Below are 14,888 nucleotides of genomic sequence, written 5' to 3'. Positions count from 1 at the left end.
CTGCACACCATAGATAGATGTGATACAGTGGTACCAGCTCAGACCAGAAACCATACCAGGCAGTGCACAGACCTCAGGCATCTCTCCCATAGACTCATCTACCAGCTATTCCACACTGACAAACTGCCCGCAGTCATCAACACAGCCCTTAGTGGTGTGCTTTGATGACTCCTAATAACTTTCATACATTTTAAACACTAGATAATAAACAGAGGGACAAGACCAAGGCCATTCCTTTTTATCTTGGAGTTTTTATAAATGGTGACAAGACCTTGATCATGCATGTCACTTCCTGTATGACATTTGGAACGATGATGTTCTCCAGTGTGGATGTCAACAGTTAGTTCCCCTATACCTAAGGACAATATTTTCTAAGACTGTCATAACCTATACAGAGTTTATATATTGTCTATTCTCTGCCCATCTGACTTTCTCAATTTAACCTTTCCAGTCTTCTGGGGACACAAAAACCAAATGTCAATGATTCTAAGAATGATTAGTGCAGCAAACATATAAAGCTCATGGTCTTTCTACCAGTTTTTGGACTCCGTTATCTTGTTCCTTTCCCTTCCTAGAAGTCACTGTTTCCATTTGATTTTGCAGACTATCTCCTTTCTGGCTAGCTGCTGGGTCAGAGGGCTGTAACATGCTTTGTAATACCACAGAGGTGCTTAAGAGCCACAGTAGTAAGAGCTGAGAACAGAGAAATCCCAGTTCCTGGCCCTCAGCCAGCCAGCTATATTGAGAATCTGCATGAATGATTCACAAAACAACATTCACAATGGGTCTGGCAAGCTGGCTCGATGAGTTAAGACACTTTCTGGAGAGGACACACATGGTGAATAAAAAGAGTGCCCTTGAACTGTCCTTTGACTTAAATATGCATGTATACATACATACATAAATACATACATGTATTTAAACATACACACATATATACAATATTATATATGATATATATGATATATTATATGTATATTATACATGTTAAAAGGAATTGATATTCTAAAACAAGTTCATGTGGATTTAAAATGCAGTTCTCCAGGGGTGAGAGTACCACATAATTAGATTACATGTGGGAAAACAGGTGTGTTGATTCCATGTAGAATAAGTTATTGAGCTGAGCTCCTCCACAGGCAGATCTACTGTTTCCAGGTAGAATTTTCATGGACATACTACCACCCAAATACTGTGGCCTAGCAACTGGTTAGAGAGCAGTACTAGTAGTCTTAAAAGTTTAAGTTGACTAGTCTTTGGCAATTTTGTTGAATGACTTTCCCTTAATATTAAACCCCTAGAATCTCAAGGAAAATTTAATCCATATGTTTCTGATTCGATTACTCTTAACTCATTAAGTGCTTTAAAAAGCTATTTGAAATTTGAGAAGTTGTTCTTTATGGGTTTTAGCAAGCCTTTGTTCTCCAAATTAGGAAGGAGAGTTCTGCCAAGACTTAATGGTATTTGAACCTCTGTCTGCTTAAGAGGATTTTACACTCAACAAAGCATCCGCCATCCTGTCACAGTCAACGCCTCTCGAACTCTCACTGTATCGACCTTGTACCCCTCCTTATGCATGCTTTGTGACATTGGAGATTCTCCGTTCCTCACATGGCAATGACCTTTTGTGCCAAAACCATTCCTATTAAAACCGGTATCACCAGGGAGTTGAAGACAAATTCAAGCTATGACTTCCTTCTGCAAACAATGTATCAAATGCAAAGCCAATGGTCTGAAAACTACATGTTATGATTCCTTGATTCTTTTCTCTCACATTATCCCCTTCTATGTCCTCTTTATCTCTCCTCTTAGAATGAAACAGAATGTCACTCTATAGCTCAGGCTGGCCTGGAACTCAATACCATTTTGCCTCTACTTCACTAGCACAGCTGTGACACCATACTTGTACACTGTTCTTTTTCTAGTTGTTTCTTATATAGGTCAGAATACAAGAATAGTTCAATTTTAACTCTCAATATCTAGCATCCAAGATTTGAAGGAGGGACACAATCATTCTATACATCGAGGAACTAGTGGTATTCGGTATTGTCATTCACAGGATTTCTTAGCACAGGCACTTAAAAATGAATATGTGGAGAAAGCAAAGACATGCTTGAGATTATAAACGCCATCTGTCTTGTAAATGATACAGATTTGTCTGTAGTAATAGCAGATCTGGAGACACAAAGATGACAGTGGCCCCTGACATTAAGGTAAGACATTAGGATACAGTGTTGTTCAAACACTGGATACATGGTCTTTGTAACTAAAGAGTGGACAAGTCTGGTAGTAGCTGTTCTTTCTAGAAAGTGAAGTATGTCACAACTCATATAAAGAAAGAAAACAATCTTTAAGACACATTAAAGCTACAGGTTGGAATCCTGGGAGAAAGGGATGCAATTTGAACAAGAGTAACAGTTTACCTCAGTGGTAAGAGACAGAATAGTCCTCTGGGACCCAAGGTTTCAAACAGCTTATAAGAAACAGAAATAGTAACATGAACACTGGCATTCACTTTTATCTTTGGATCACATAAATATTTCCAGCATCAACATCAGCATCCTATGAGAAAGAAGATAATACAATGCAGAGCTGGCGTATGTGGTATCTTTCTTTGGCCTTCTATGGACAAATGCTCTCCTCAGACATCTAGTAACACTATTCAACCATGGTCTTTAGGAAAGTGCTTGTAGCTAGAATTGTCATTGGGGAACAAAAGAACTCAACCTCAGTCATTGGGCTACTAAGATCACCGAGCTAAGCTTTGTGCATATGGTCCCCTAGTTGCCTTTGTTTTCATATCAGGGCATGACATGTGGTGAGACACAAAGGTCAAGGACCGTTGTTGAATAAAGATCATAACTGTTTGCACCTCATAATCAATCTACTTAGAAACGTCTGTTCAAATACAACTTCCTAGGAAATAAATGAACGTTAATAAACTGGAGAGATGAAGAACACTGTGTGAGAGTTCTGTGGAACCTCCAAGTCCATGAAATAAACTGATAGCTAGGAAGTTTTTGGGTCCCTCTGTGTTTATGTCATAAGTGAAGGGTTTCCACAAGATGCAGCAGCTGGTAAGTTCTGCCTGTGAGATTCTGTGACCTAGAAAAACATAGTTTTGAAGGTCTTTTAAGTTGATACAAACATATTCAAGAAATGAATTTACAATAGCAAGAATTATAAGAGAGAAAGATATTCAGCATGTATAGTCAATTCTAGCAATACTTTAACTGACATACACTGTAAATGTATCCTTTTTCCATATTTCTAGAAATCTAGGCCCTCCTTTCTGTCTCAGCCTGAGGAATTACACTTTGATTGTTGGAGACTCTTAAGGCAAAGAGTCTGGGGAGTCTTTGGACTTGGGTCTTTATGGCAAATGCCAAAGAGAGAATTCTTTTTCATCACATGAGGACAGAACAAACCTATAAACTAGAAAGTGCGACCTTCCCACACTCCAAACTGCTTCAGTCTTGAACTGTCAGCCTCCAAAACCATAAGAAAGAAGTTTGGTTACCAAGTGGGTTCCTCTTCTTAATTTGCTATAGTGTCCAGAGTCAACAGGGACAGCCCATAATATAGCCTGGAAGCCACCTGAGGCTGAGTGCAGGTTCTCTCTCAACTTGGGATAGAGAATAACACATGAAGGACTCTCGTCTGCTAAAGAAACAGAAGTAGGAACTTCCAGAAACAAGCAGTCATATTAATGTCTTTAAAACAGTATCCAATTTCCTACAGATTATCTGGTTGCTAAAACACTGCATTTTGTTATTTTTTTTCTTTCATCTTCTCCAAGGTCAGTAGTGTGTGAAGTATGTTCGGTGTGTGTAGCATTGGGAAAGTGAGTCTTTGAGGAGCAGACACAGATGGCTCCCTGGTTTAGTGACCTTCTTCCCATTGTGTTTTTTCATTTTTCTCCTATTTTGTGGTTTCCACCATTTTATGATGGATGCAAGTTGGATTCTATGGGGACCAGAGTTTCTTGGTGATTAAGGTCATTTATGAGGAGTAAATGAAACACAACTCCACTAAAATGGTGAAGTTAGGTTGCCTCAAAGTCATGGTGGCAAAGTCATTCTTCTCAACTCTAGGCACTGACAAGGGCTTTAACTCACTTTGGAATAAAAATCTACAACAGCAATAGTTTGATATTTGGGTGTACAGGCTCTGTGGCTCATATCTAAGCTTCTTGAGACCAAAAGTGCTTAAGATTTTAGGGCTTGGAATATTTGCTGATATCCAATGGCATGTGTTAGGTGTATGACTAAAATTCTACATACAATACATGTGTTTCATAGACACCTTATGCACATAAAATAAAGGTAATTTCATGTAATATTGTGCCTTTTAATAGTCATGTGTTCCATGAGATCATATAAAGATCTGGCTAAATTGGTCAATTATCTGACAGTTTTGTTTGTGTGGTAAGCTCTCTGCTTGATCTGACTTAAAACTGAGAAGTTTAGATGTTAGGTCTTGTGGGGTTTTTTTATACCTTGTATCTCTCTGTTATTTAAGAGACATAACCTTCTGAGTGTGGTGCCCATTCTGAGTCAGGGGACAGCTTTGGGCTTCCTTGAATCAGCTTGAGCAATTGCTGTTTGCCAACAGAGCCCATAGAGTAGGTCCAGCAGTTCCTATAAACAGGTACATTTTACAGAAGGTATTTCCTTTTCCATTTCCCAGCCTAATGTGGCCTTTAAGAATGAGTCATTATCTCATCTTGACTAAATTATTATTCTTAAGAGGGAGAGGCATTGGTGAATGATCCTAGAGAGAATACTGGACACAAGTCAAGAAAGGGTCATGCACTGGCCAAGGACACAGCAGTCCCAGAGGTGTGGCTGTCTGGGGCATTCCTGGGCACAGGAGTTTGGTTGCCTCCCTTTTTCAGTTCCAATGCTGCTTTCCACTTGATGCATTGTCTTACTTTCATTAAACCATTTATGTGTACTACTCAGGAGCCAACTTGTCTTCTTATTAATGGAAAAATATGAAGTGGAAGCCAGGAAATATCCAACTGTTTATCCACTCTCTTTCTTCACCCAAGTCAACTTCTCTACCACTGCCCACATAGACATAACAGAAATTCATATAGCAATGCACATTGAAATTTCATCCTTTTCTTAACTATTGTATGGCTGTAGTCTTCTCATTTACTAAAGGACTTTCTTCCCCCATACTTTCTATGTCAGAACCTTTAAGATTATGCAGAATGGAGAACCACTAATCAAAAAGGGGGAGGGACTGGTTCATTCAAGCCATGAGAATTGAGTACAGAAACAGCAATCAAACAACCCTATGGACTACTTTAGTTTTTCTGTTACTTTGAAGAGCACCATGCTTAAAAGTTCATTTCTTCATTTTGGGGGGCCAAGGCAGGAGCTAATGACAGGAACTGATGTAAAGGTCACAGAGAAGTACTGCATACTGGCTTGTTTATCATGGATCACTTAGCTTGCTTTCTTATACAACCAAGGACCACCTGCCCAGGGATGACACTGCCCACCATGAGCTGGGCCCTTCCATAGCAATCATTAATCAAGAAAATGTACCTAACCTTACCTATAGGCCAATAAGAAGAAGGACATTTTCTCAGTTGAGGCTCCCTCTTCCTAGATGACTCAAGTTGATTTAAAAAAAAAAAAAAAGGCAAAGGCACCACCACCAACAAAAGAATTAGCTAACCGACCCTATGATCTTGTGTAAAAAGGATCATTATTCTCATTCACACTTACACAATATGCATACCTTTCATTCTAGGCCTCTAGGACATCTTTAAGAGAACACAAGTTTTAGGAAAACAGTTTTAAAGGCTAATTTAAATATACCTGAGTTCTGAACCAAAAACTCAATGTTTGATGTTTAAGCAGCTTAGCATTGAATAAACTTCATAGAAGTTTCACTTATTTAAAAAAGAGAATTAGACCTACATGTAATTTATCTTAATGGATACAAAAGCAGTGAATGCAAAGGCCTCCATGGGTAAGGCCTAAGGATACAACTCAGAGGAAAGGGCATATGGAGGGGTGAAACAGGATCCTATGGAGAAGGAGTGGTTCTTAGAGCTAATGTATGATAGTTGGAGTCTCACAAGTGGTCTTCAGTCTAAACACTAGCTCTTAGCTGAGGTATGCTATTTACTTCTTAAAAGAACCAAGAAATGTGAGTTAATCTAATATGCCACCATTTTAATGTTTTAACTATCTTTTGAAATTCTGTAATTGTCTCCTATTCTCAGGGGATTACTATATTCTACTTTAAGTCTTAGCCACATAGAAAATATGACATTTTAATTTTTTCCAACTATTATTTTTAAGTTCCTCATTTGGAACCCATTGTTTTCCTTCATTTTCTTTCTCTCTACCCTCTCTTTGTGTTGGAAACTTTAAGCTTACACAAAACATAGGGCCTCAAATTAGGGGACACTTTTTCATTGACTGCTTAGAAGCCAAGTTCCAAATTCACTTGGATATTCATAGGACAAAATCTTTGGAATCTTGCTTCTTATTTCAAAATTGGATTTTTTATTGGTCTTTTGGAGTGAAGTCTCCCACCCAAGTAAAGAGGAGCTGAGGCCTGGAGAGGTGAGTTGAATTTTTGTCCACAGGAGGTTTTGCTGTGAGAGAAAGAACATTCACCAAGTGGATGGTCTATTTAGTAAGCTCTTGAATCTTTGATTTAGCCTAGAAAGGCATTATTGCCTATACTTTTAATAGACCCTCCTACCTAAAACTCATTTTACTTGAAACCTCTTGGGAAAAGAAAGAAGCCAACAGCCCCATGTTTGGGCTAAGAGTCTTCCAAATGAAGCTGCCATTGCTGCTAGCTAAGGAAAATGTCTCTGTGATTGGTGACCCTCTTAACCTGGAATACTCCCAGAAAGAGAAATAAAAGAATCTTGTTTAAGTAACCTCTATCTCTAGATGGCTTGAAATACTTTGACAGATCTATATTTTTATTTGAAGAAAAAGAAGAAAAATAATTCAATCAGAAAAGCCCATCTGTTACTAATCGATACTCTTGCTAGAGAATTAAGATGGTCTCTCTCTCCCCTGAAATCTACTGATAATTTTTAAGTCCTATGCCCTTCATTGATATCAGATGCACTTACTCAGCATCAGGCCTTGGAATTACATAAATAATAAAGTCCTCAAGGCTGATGGCATGAGAGCGGTGGAATGTGTAACAATATAATCAGGAGAGAAATCTACATTTAACATAAAGCATGCCAACACTGGGAAGTAAGATGGATTGCAAATCTCTTTGTTCTCTGAAGCCAGACTGTTCCAGGGTGAGGGCTTTTCCAGGTGTTAAATCTTTTGCTCTTTTATCTGGGGTGATGTCTTATTTTCTTTGTTTATAGCTTTGGAAGTTATTATAACAAGACACATGAAAGAGATGTGTGAGCAAGCACCAAAGGCTAAGTCAGCGCTCACCACCCAAGGCATGCTCAAATGGAGCCAAGACATTTCTAACCTGACTGTCTCTTAATCTTTTCCAGTGAGCTTAGGATGACTTCCCTTCTTGCCAAGTCTGTCGCAGTGATATGGGTGAATTTTTTTTTTTATTGCTGAGATTAGCTGAAGTCTAGCAACTCTAAGACTGCACCTCAGCCCAATGTTCATCAGCTTTAATCACCAAACAGTACTGGAGTTCCAGAGTACCTCAGAGATGTGATTATATTTCACAACCACAGCACTGAAGTCCATGAACTGACCTAAGCCCGAAAAAATTCAAAATACAAGAGAATCCGAATCAGAGCCATGCCCCTTGTTTTATGCAAAACTGCCAGCGGTATTATTATTCACAGGTCCCCAAAGTCAAAACAGAGCAGAGGAGTTAAGCCTAGCAGGGTGGCTGGAATGCTTGTGTGCACCTGACCACCTGTCCTTGGCCTGTCCCTAAATGGAAAGAGTTTTATTAGAACCTCATTATTGAAACCTTATTTACTGCTGGCATTTTGCTTGCATATTATCAAGGAATGCCATTGGATTTGCCTGTCTGTTACCAAAGATGAATTTACAGATGTCTTTTGGCCTATTCAGGAAGTCATCTGGCAGAAATTTCAGAGGGATGCCAAAAACCTTTGATATCTGTGTTTGAACAGCAAAGAAAAATGATGATGTTTGCTCTGTGACTCCCAGAAGGCTCAGTATTAAAGGGAAATGATAATTTTAAGCAAAAGACAATGGTGGCGCTGTCCCCTATCCCACTGAAGGCAGAAACACAGATCTGTGTCTCTGAAACCCTGAAGGCTACTCCAGCCAGGAAGCAGCAAAGGCTCAAGATCTTACCTCTCCCTCCATTGTTCCAAATCCAATCTCCAAGTCTCCTTCTCAGGTCTGCAGCAATCCACCTGCTGCAGGCTCCGCTTCCTCTCTCTCCTTTTCTCCAATGGTTCATACAGATTTTCATCTCCAAACTTCTTTTTTTTATTGAACAACTTTATTTTAAAAAACAAAAACCAAAGATAAATGTACAAATTCTAAGCATCTTTGCATAAAAGTCTACAAATACATTTTTGTCAGTGCTTGGCTTTTTTTAAAAAGGTTTGATAGTGTGAATTAAGATCTTACTAGTTACAATGAGCATAAAGTACATGTAAAACAGGATGTAACCCGGAATTAGTCAAAGTTTTCTTAGTATGTAAGGATTAAGAATAATGGTTTTTTCTTTTCTTTTCCTTTCTTTTTTTTTTCTTTCTTTTTTCTTTCTTGAAGTTGACACAGTCTGTGAGTTGTTTCTGGGGTGTTCAGAGCTTTCTGGGGTTCATATCCCATTATCAGTGACTGCATATTATGTCTATTCTTTTGTGACTGGGTTATCTCACTCAGGATGATATTCTCTAGATGCAGCCATTTTCTTAAGAATTTCATAAAGTCATTGTTTCTGATCGCTGAGTAGTACTCCATTGTGTAAATGTACCACAATTTTTGTATCCATTCATCTACTAAAGGACATCTGGGTTCTTTCCAGCTTCTGGCTATTATAAATAAAGCTGCAATGAACATTGTGGTGCATGTGTCTTTGTTGTATATTAAAGCGTCTCTGGGGTATATGCCCAGAAGTGGAATAACTGGGTCTTCAGGTAGTACTGCGTCCAATTTTCTGAGGAATCGCCAGACTGATTTCCAGAGTGGTTGTCCCAGTTTACAACCCCACCAAAAGTGGAGAAGTGTTCCTCTTTCTCCACAACCTCGCCAGCATCTGCTGTCATCTGAATTTTTGATCTTGGCCAATCTGACTGGTGTGAGGTGGAATCTCAGGGTTGTTTTGATTTGCATTTCCCTGATGGCTAATAATGTCAAGCACTTCCTTAGATGTTTCTCAGCCATTCGATATTCCTCAACTGAGAACGTTTTGTTTAGCTCTGTACCCCATTTTTTAATAGGGTTATTTGATTCTCTGGTGTCTAGCTTCTTGAGTTCTTTGTATACCTTGGATATTATGCCTCTATCTGATGTGGGGTTGGTAAAGATCTTTTCCCATTCTGTTGGCTGCCTTTTTGTTTTCTTGACAATGTCCTTAGCCTTACAGAAACTTTGCAATCTCATTAAGTCCCATTTGTTAATCTTTGACCTTAGAGCTTGAGCCATTGGTGTTTTGTTCAGAAAATTTTCTCCTGTGCCTATGTGTTCTAAGGTTTTCCTTACTTTCTCATCTAATAGTTTTCAGTGTATCTGGTTTAATGTGGAGATCTTTGATCCACTTACACTTGAGCTTTGTACAAGGAGATAAGAAAGGGTCTATTTTCATTCTTTTGCATGCTGAGTGCCAGTTGGACCAGCACCATTTGTTGAATAGGCTGTCCTTTTTCCATTGAATGTTTATGGCTCCTTTGTCAAAAATCAGGTGACCATATACATGAGGGCTCATTTCTGGATCTTATCCAAACTTCTTTTGACCTCTTTATTGATCTATCATCTTCCCAAGTCCTATGGGCATCCCTTGGGAATCTTTGAACCACTTCAGCTATGAAGCAAGCAGGCTAACTGCAGATCTTCACCTCTCTCTACATTCCTCCAAGTCTGATCACACACTCTCACCCCCAGTTCTCTACCACAACTTCTTCTGTGGTCTTTCCTCACTCTCTGATCCCATGCTTAGGGCAGAAGCAGATCCCAATGGAGCACCCTACTTTCCTCACTCCTGTGCTTTACTTGCTTCTTCACTCTAATCCACCTCCCAGCCTTACATAAAAATATTGGTGAGATCTCATAATAGTCATTAAACAGCATACCTGAAAGCTTGAGAATTCACACCAAAAAAAAAAAAAAAATGGGTAGATGACAAGAAATAATCAAACTCGGGACTGAATCAATGAAATAGAAATGAACAAGTAGAAAAAAAGGAATACAAAGAATCAATGGAACAAAGAGTTGGTTCTTTGAAAACCTAACACCATTGATAACTCTTTAACCAAGTTAACTCAAAGGTTGAGAGATGATTTTCAAATTAACAAAGCTAGAAATGAAAGGGGAGACATTTCAACAGATATCAAGGAAATCCAGAGGCTCAAAAGGACATCCCTTAAATACAGTACTCCACCAAATTGGAAAATCAATAGTAAATAGATAATTATCTTGATATACTTAACAAATTTAAATTAAGATTAGATAGACAACTTAAACAAACACATAACCCCTAGTGAGATGAAAACACTTCTTAAAAATCTACTAACTTAGAAAAGCTCAGGGACAAGAGGGCTGGCCCTACTGCCTGGGATATGGGGACTCTTACTGAGTCCCATTCTTAGTGCTCAAATACCCCAACCCAAAGTTGAAGAAACCACCTTGGGTGCACATGCCGTCGGCTATGTCAGTATATGCCCTGGTGGTAGTATCTTACTTCCTCATTACCAGAGAAGTAATCTATGATGTTATCCTTGAACCTCCAACTGTTAGCTCAGTAATGGATGAACATGGGGCAACAGAGACCAGTGGCTTTCTCAGCTTACAGAGTAAATGGCCGTTGTATTATGGAAGAACTTGCATCTAGCTTTCTGTTTAGAATGGGATGTTTAGGTTTCATCATCCTGGACTGAGCCAATGCACCAAATATATACCAAAACTCAATAGGTTTCTCCTTTTTCCCCCATTGGCTTTGTCTGTGTTCTACTGAGTTTCTTCATGGCTAGAGTATTCATGAGAATGACATTGCTGAGTTATCTGATGGGCTAATACCTTTTGAGAAGAAATCAGTGGATCCTTGATTTGCTCCTGTTAATAAAGTTTTGAAGGCTGAGCCACTCCCTTGTGCAATGTGGAAAAGAATAAAGAGTAAATATTTCATTGAGTGACACCCTAGAAAGCACAGCAAAGCTAGGACTGGAAGTCATGGCATCAGAGACAAGTTCATTACAGTATTTTTCCTGATGGCCTATCCCAATGTATCAGCTATGTTAAATGGCTTATGTTAAATTTCTTAGTTTTTTTTTAATTTTTAAAGAAAATATACTCCTTCTAAAAATTTTGTATTGAACAAAATGATTATTTTTTTTTACAAACTTGTCATTAGTTTTTGGACATGATATATTTGATTTTCAGAAATTAATGCAAATTGAGAAGTACATCATGAGAGCTGAGACATTTGGACAACTGGCCAGTGCTGTGTTGCTTTGCCTTTAAATAGTGTGTGGTACTCTGCCATTTCAGATGCATATGGGAGACTTGTTTCCTGGACAATGTGATGAATAAAAGGAGCAGAAATAAATTATTTTTCTAATTAAAAAGAAAAAAAAAGGAAAAAAAGAAAAGCTCAAGGACAGATATTTCATCACAGATTTCCACAAAACTTTCATAGAAAAGTTAATGCCAATACTCCTCTATTTAATTATTCCACTAAATAAAAGCAGAAATAACATTACTCAACTTGTTATATTAGCTCACAGATACTCTAATATCCACATAATTACCCAATACAGAAAAAAAGAATTACAGACAAATTCTCTTTATGAACATAGATGCAAAATTCCTCAATAAAATACTTGCAAACTAAATCCAAGAATATGTCAAAAGATCATCCACCATGATCAAGTAGGCTTCATCTTAGAGATTCAGTGATGCTTAACATATATAATCTATCATATAAATCAACTAAATGACAAAACCCACATAAGCATCAAGCTTATTAGATGCAGAAAGGGCCTATGAAAAAGCCCAACTTTTTAAGATAAAAGTCCTGGAGAGATTAGGAATACAAAGTATACACTCACCTAAACATAATAAAGGCAGTTACAGTAAGTCCATAACCAACATCAACTTAAATGAAGGGAAACTCAAAGCAATTCTACTAAAATCAGGTATAAGACAGGGTTGCCCATTCTCCAAATTTAGTCAATATAGTACTTGAATTCTTAGCTAAAACAATAAAACAACCAAAGGAGAGCAATAGGATATAGGTTGAAAAGGAAGACATCAAAGCCTTCTTATACAAATGACAGACTAGAAAAAAAAATCCAGGAAACAAAACCCTTTACAATAACCACAAATAATACAAAATACATGATAAAATTTTAAGATGTTGAAGAATATATCAGAGGATAGAAAGATTATCCATGCTCATCAGATATGTAGACTTATTATAGTAAAAATGGCCATTCTGTCAAAACCAATCTACAGATTCTAACACAATTCTTCACAGACCTTCAAAGGACATTTTCACCTTTATATGAAAACATGAAAAATCCAAGACATGTATTATAAATATATGTCAGAAATACACACTGGGAAAAAAGGCAACATCTTTAAGAAATGGTGCTGGTCAAACTGGATGGTTGCACATAGAATACAAATAGATCCATACTCATCATCACCCTACACAAAACCCAATTACAAATGGATCAAAAACCTTAACATAAAACCAGATGCACTAAACTTGATTGAAGAGAAAGAGGGAATGGCCTTAAATGCATTGGCGAGTCTTTCAGAACAGAACACCATTAGCACAGGCACAAGATCAACAATTAGTAAATGGGACCTCATGAAACTGAGAAGCTTCTGCACGGCAAAGGACACCATCATCCAGAAAAAGAAGCAGCCTACAGAATGGGAAAAGGTTTGTTGTTGTTGTTGTTGTTGTTTTGGTTTGGTTTGGTTTGTTTGTTTTACCAATTCCACATCTGCTAGAGGGCTAATATTAAAAATATATAAAGAATAAAAAAAAAACCTTGATATCAAGAAAATAAATAATACAATTTAAAATTAGGTATGGATCTAAACAGAGAATTCTAAAAGGAAGAACACAAATGGCTGAGAAACACTTAAAGAAATGTTAAACACCCTTACGTCCATCAGGGAAATGAGGAAATGCAAACAAATTGTCTTGGAATTTAGTCTCACACCCATCAAAATGGCTAACAACACAAGTGTGCAGTGGGTATGGAGAAAGGGGAACACTCATCCTTACTGGTTGGAGTGCAAACTTGTACATCCACTATAGAAATCATTGTGGCGGTTCCTTGGGAAGATGGGGATAGATCTACTTCAAGATCCAGCTATGCCATTCTTGGGCATATACCCAAAAGATGCTTCATCACACCACAAGGAAACTTGCTCAATCAGGTTCATTGCTGCTCTCTTCAGAATAGCCAGAAATTGGAAACAACCTAGATATCTTAAAATAGAAGAATAGATAAAGAAAATGTGTTTATTTACACAGTGGAGTATTATTTAGCCATTCTGAATGAGGTAACTCAGAATCAAAAAGACAGCACTTATATGTTGATATTAGCTATTAAATCAACAATAACCAAGTGACAATTCATAGACCCACAGAAGTTAGATACAGAGTAAAGGACATTATAAGGGGTACATTTGAAAGCATTGCAGTCATTTGCACTGTCAAGGTCTTTTGGTCCCGACATAGAAGTCAGGAAGAAGTACAGAGGCTAAAATATAGACGGAGACCACAGTGCAAGGGAGATGGCAGAAACATCCTCAGAATGTGGAGGCAGACACCATCTGATTTATCTTAATTATTATGTGACACTCTGTGGTGGTTTGAATAGAAATGGCCCCCATAGACTCATGCATTTGAATGCTTGGTCACCAGGAAAAAGATACTATTAAGGGGTATGGCCTTGTTGGAGAAAGTGTGTCACTGTGGAAGCAGGCTTAGAGGTTTCAGAAGCCTCAGCTAGGCCCAAAGTCTCACAATCTCTTCCTTCTGACTGAAGATCCAGATGTGGACCTTACAGCTACCTCTCTAACACCATGTCTGCCTGTGTGCTCCCATGCTTCCTGCCATGATGATAATTGTCTAAACATCTGAAAAATGCACACCAATCCCAATTAAATGTTTTCTTTCATAAGAGTTGCCATGGTCATGGTGTTGCTTCACAGCAATGGAACACTAAGGCATCCTCTACCATTCTCCTAGCTAGAATATATGAGTGAGAGCGCATGAGAATTTTACTCACCTCATTGATCCCCTCAGCCGCCATAGAGAATTCTGATGTTATCAATATCTAGACTATTCAATCAGTATTACTTTCTGAGAGTGACTGGAAATTTTCTGCTGGCTTATCCGAACTCCTCTCACCCTCTTATGTCTGCCCATCTCCAAATAACCAGCTATCTTTGTCTGTCTTTTAAAGAGGTCTCTAAAACTTTGCTTTGCTTTAGCAGATGGAAGGTGTTGAGTATGTCAGTTTATAACTGTCTTGAATGATTCGTAAAAAGAGCAGAAACAAATGACAGTGTGGGTGGGGGCAGGGCAGAGCTTTCTGAACAGAAGAGAAGGGGAGAGAAAAGGCAATTTATTTTGTTTGTTTGTTTGTTTGTTTTTGCCATATGTAGTCGTGACAGCTTTCAGAAGCAGGAAAACCAGGCTGTTTTTAATAGAAGAGAAAACCAAGTTGCAGAAAAACAGGCTTCATGATAAAA

At 38.1% G+C, this 14,888-nt stretch overlaps 1 pseudogene across 1 annotated transcript; it reads left to right on the top strand.

Moving 5' to 3' along the window:
• Positions 1 to 311: 311 nt before the first annotated feature.
• On the top strand, positions 312 to 11,183 carry LOC308428379 (oligosaccharyltransferase complex subunit OSTC-like; annotated as a pseudogene). The gene is made up of 2 exons: positions 312 to 339; positions 10,748 to 11,183. The product of its transcript is annotated as an oligosaccharyltransferase complex subunit OSTC-like (transcript).
• The last annotated feature ends 3,705 nt before the right edge of the window (positions 11,184 to 14,888 follow it).

Source organism: Micromys minutus, assembly GCF_963924665.1.
Source record: "Micromys minutus genome assembly, chromosome: 12".
Lineage (NCBI taxonomy): Eukaryota > Metazoa > Chordata > Mammalia > Rodentia > Muridae > Micromys > Micromys minutus.
The sequence above is the reverse complement of the archived record's forward strand: the minus strand, read 5'-3'. Positions and strand labels throughout refer to the sequence as shown.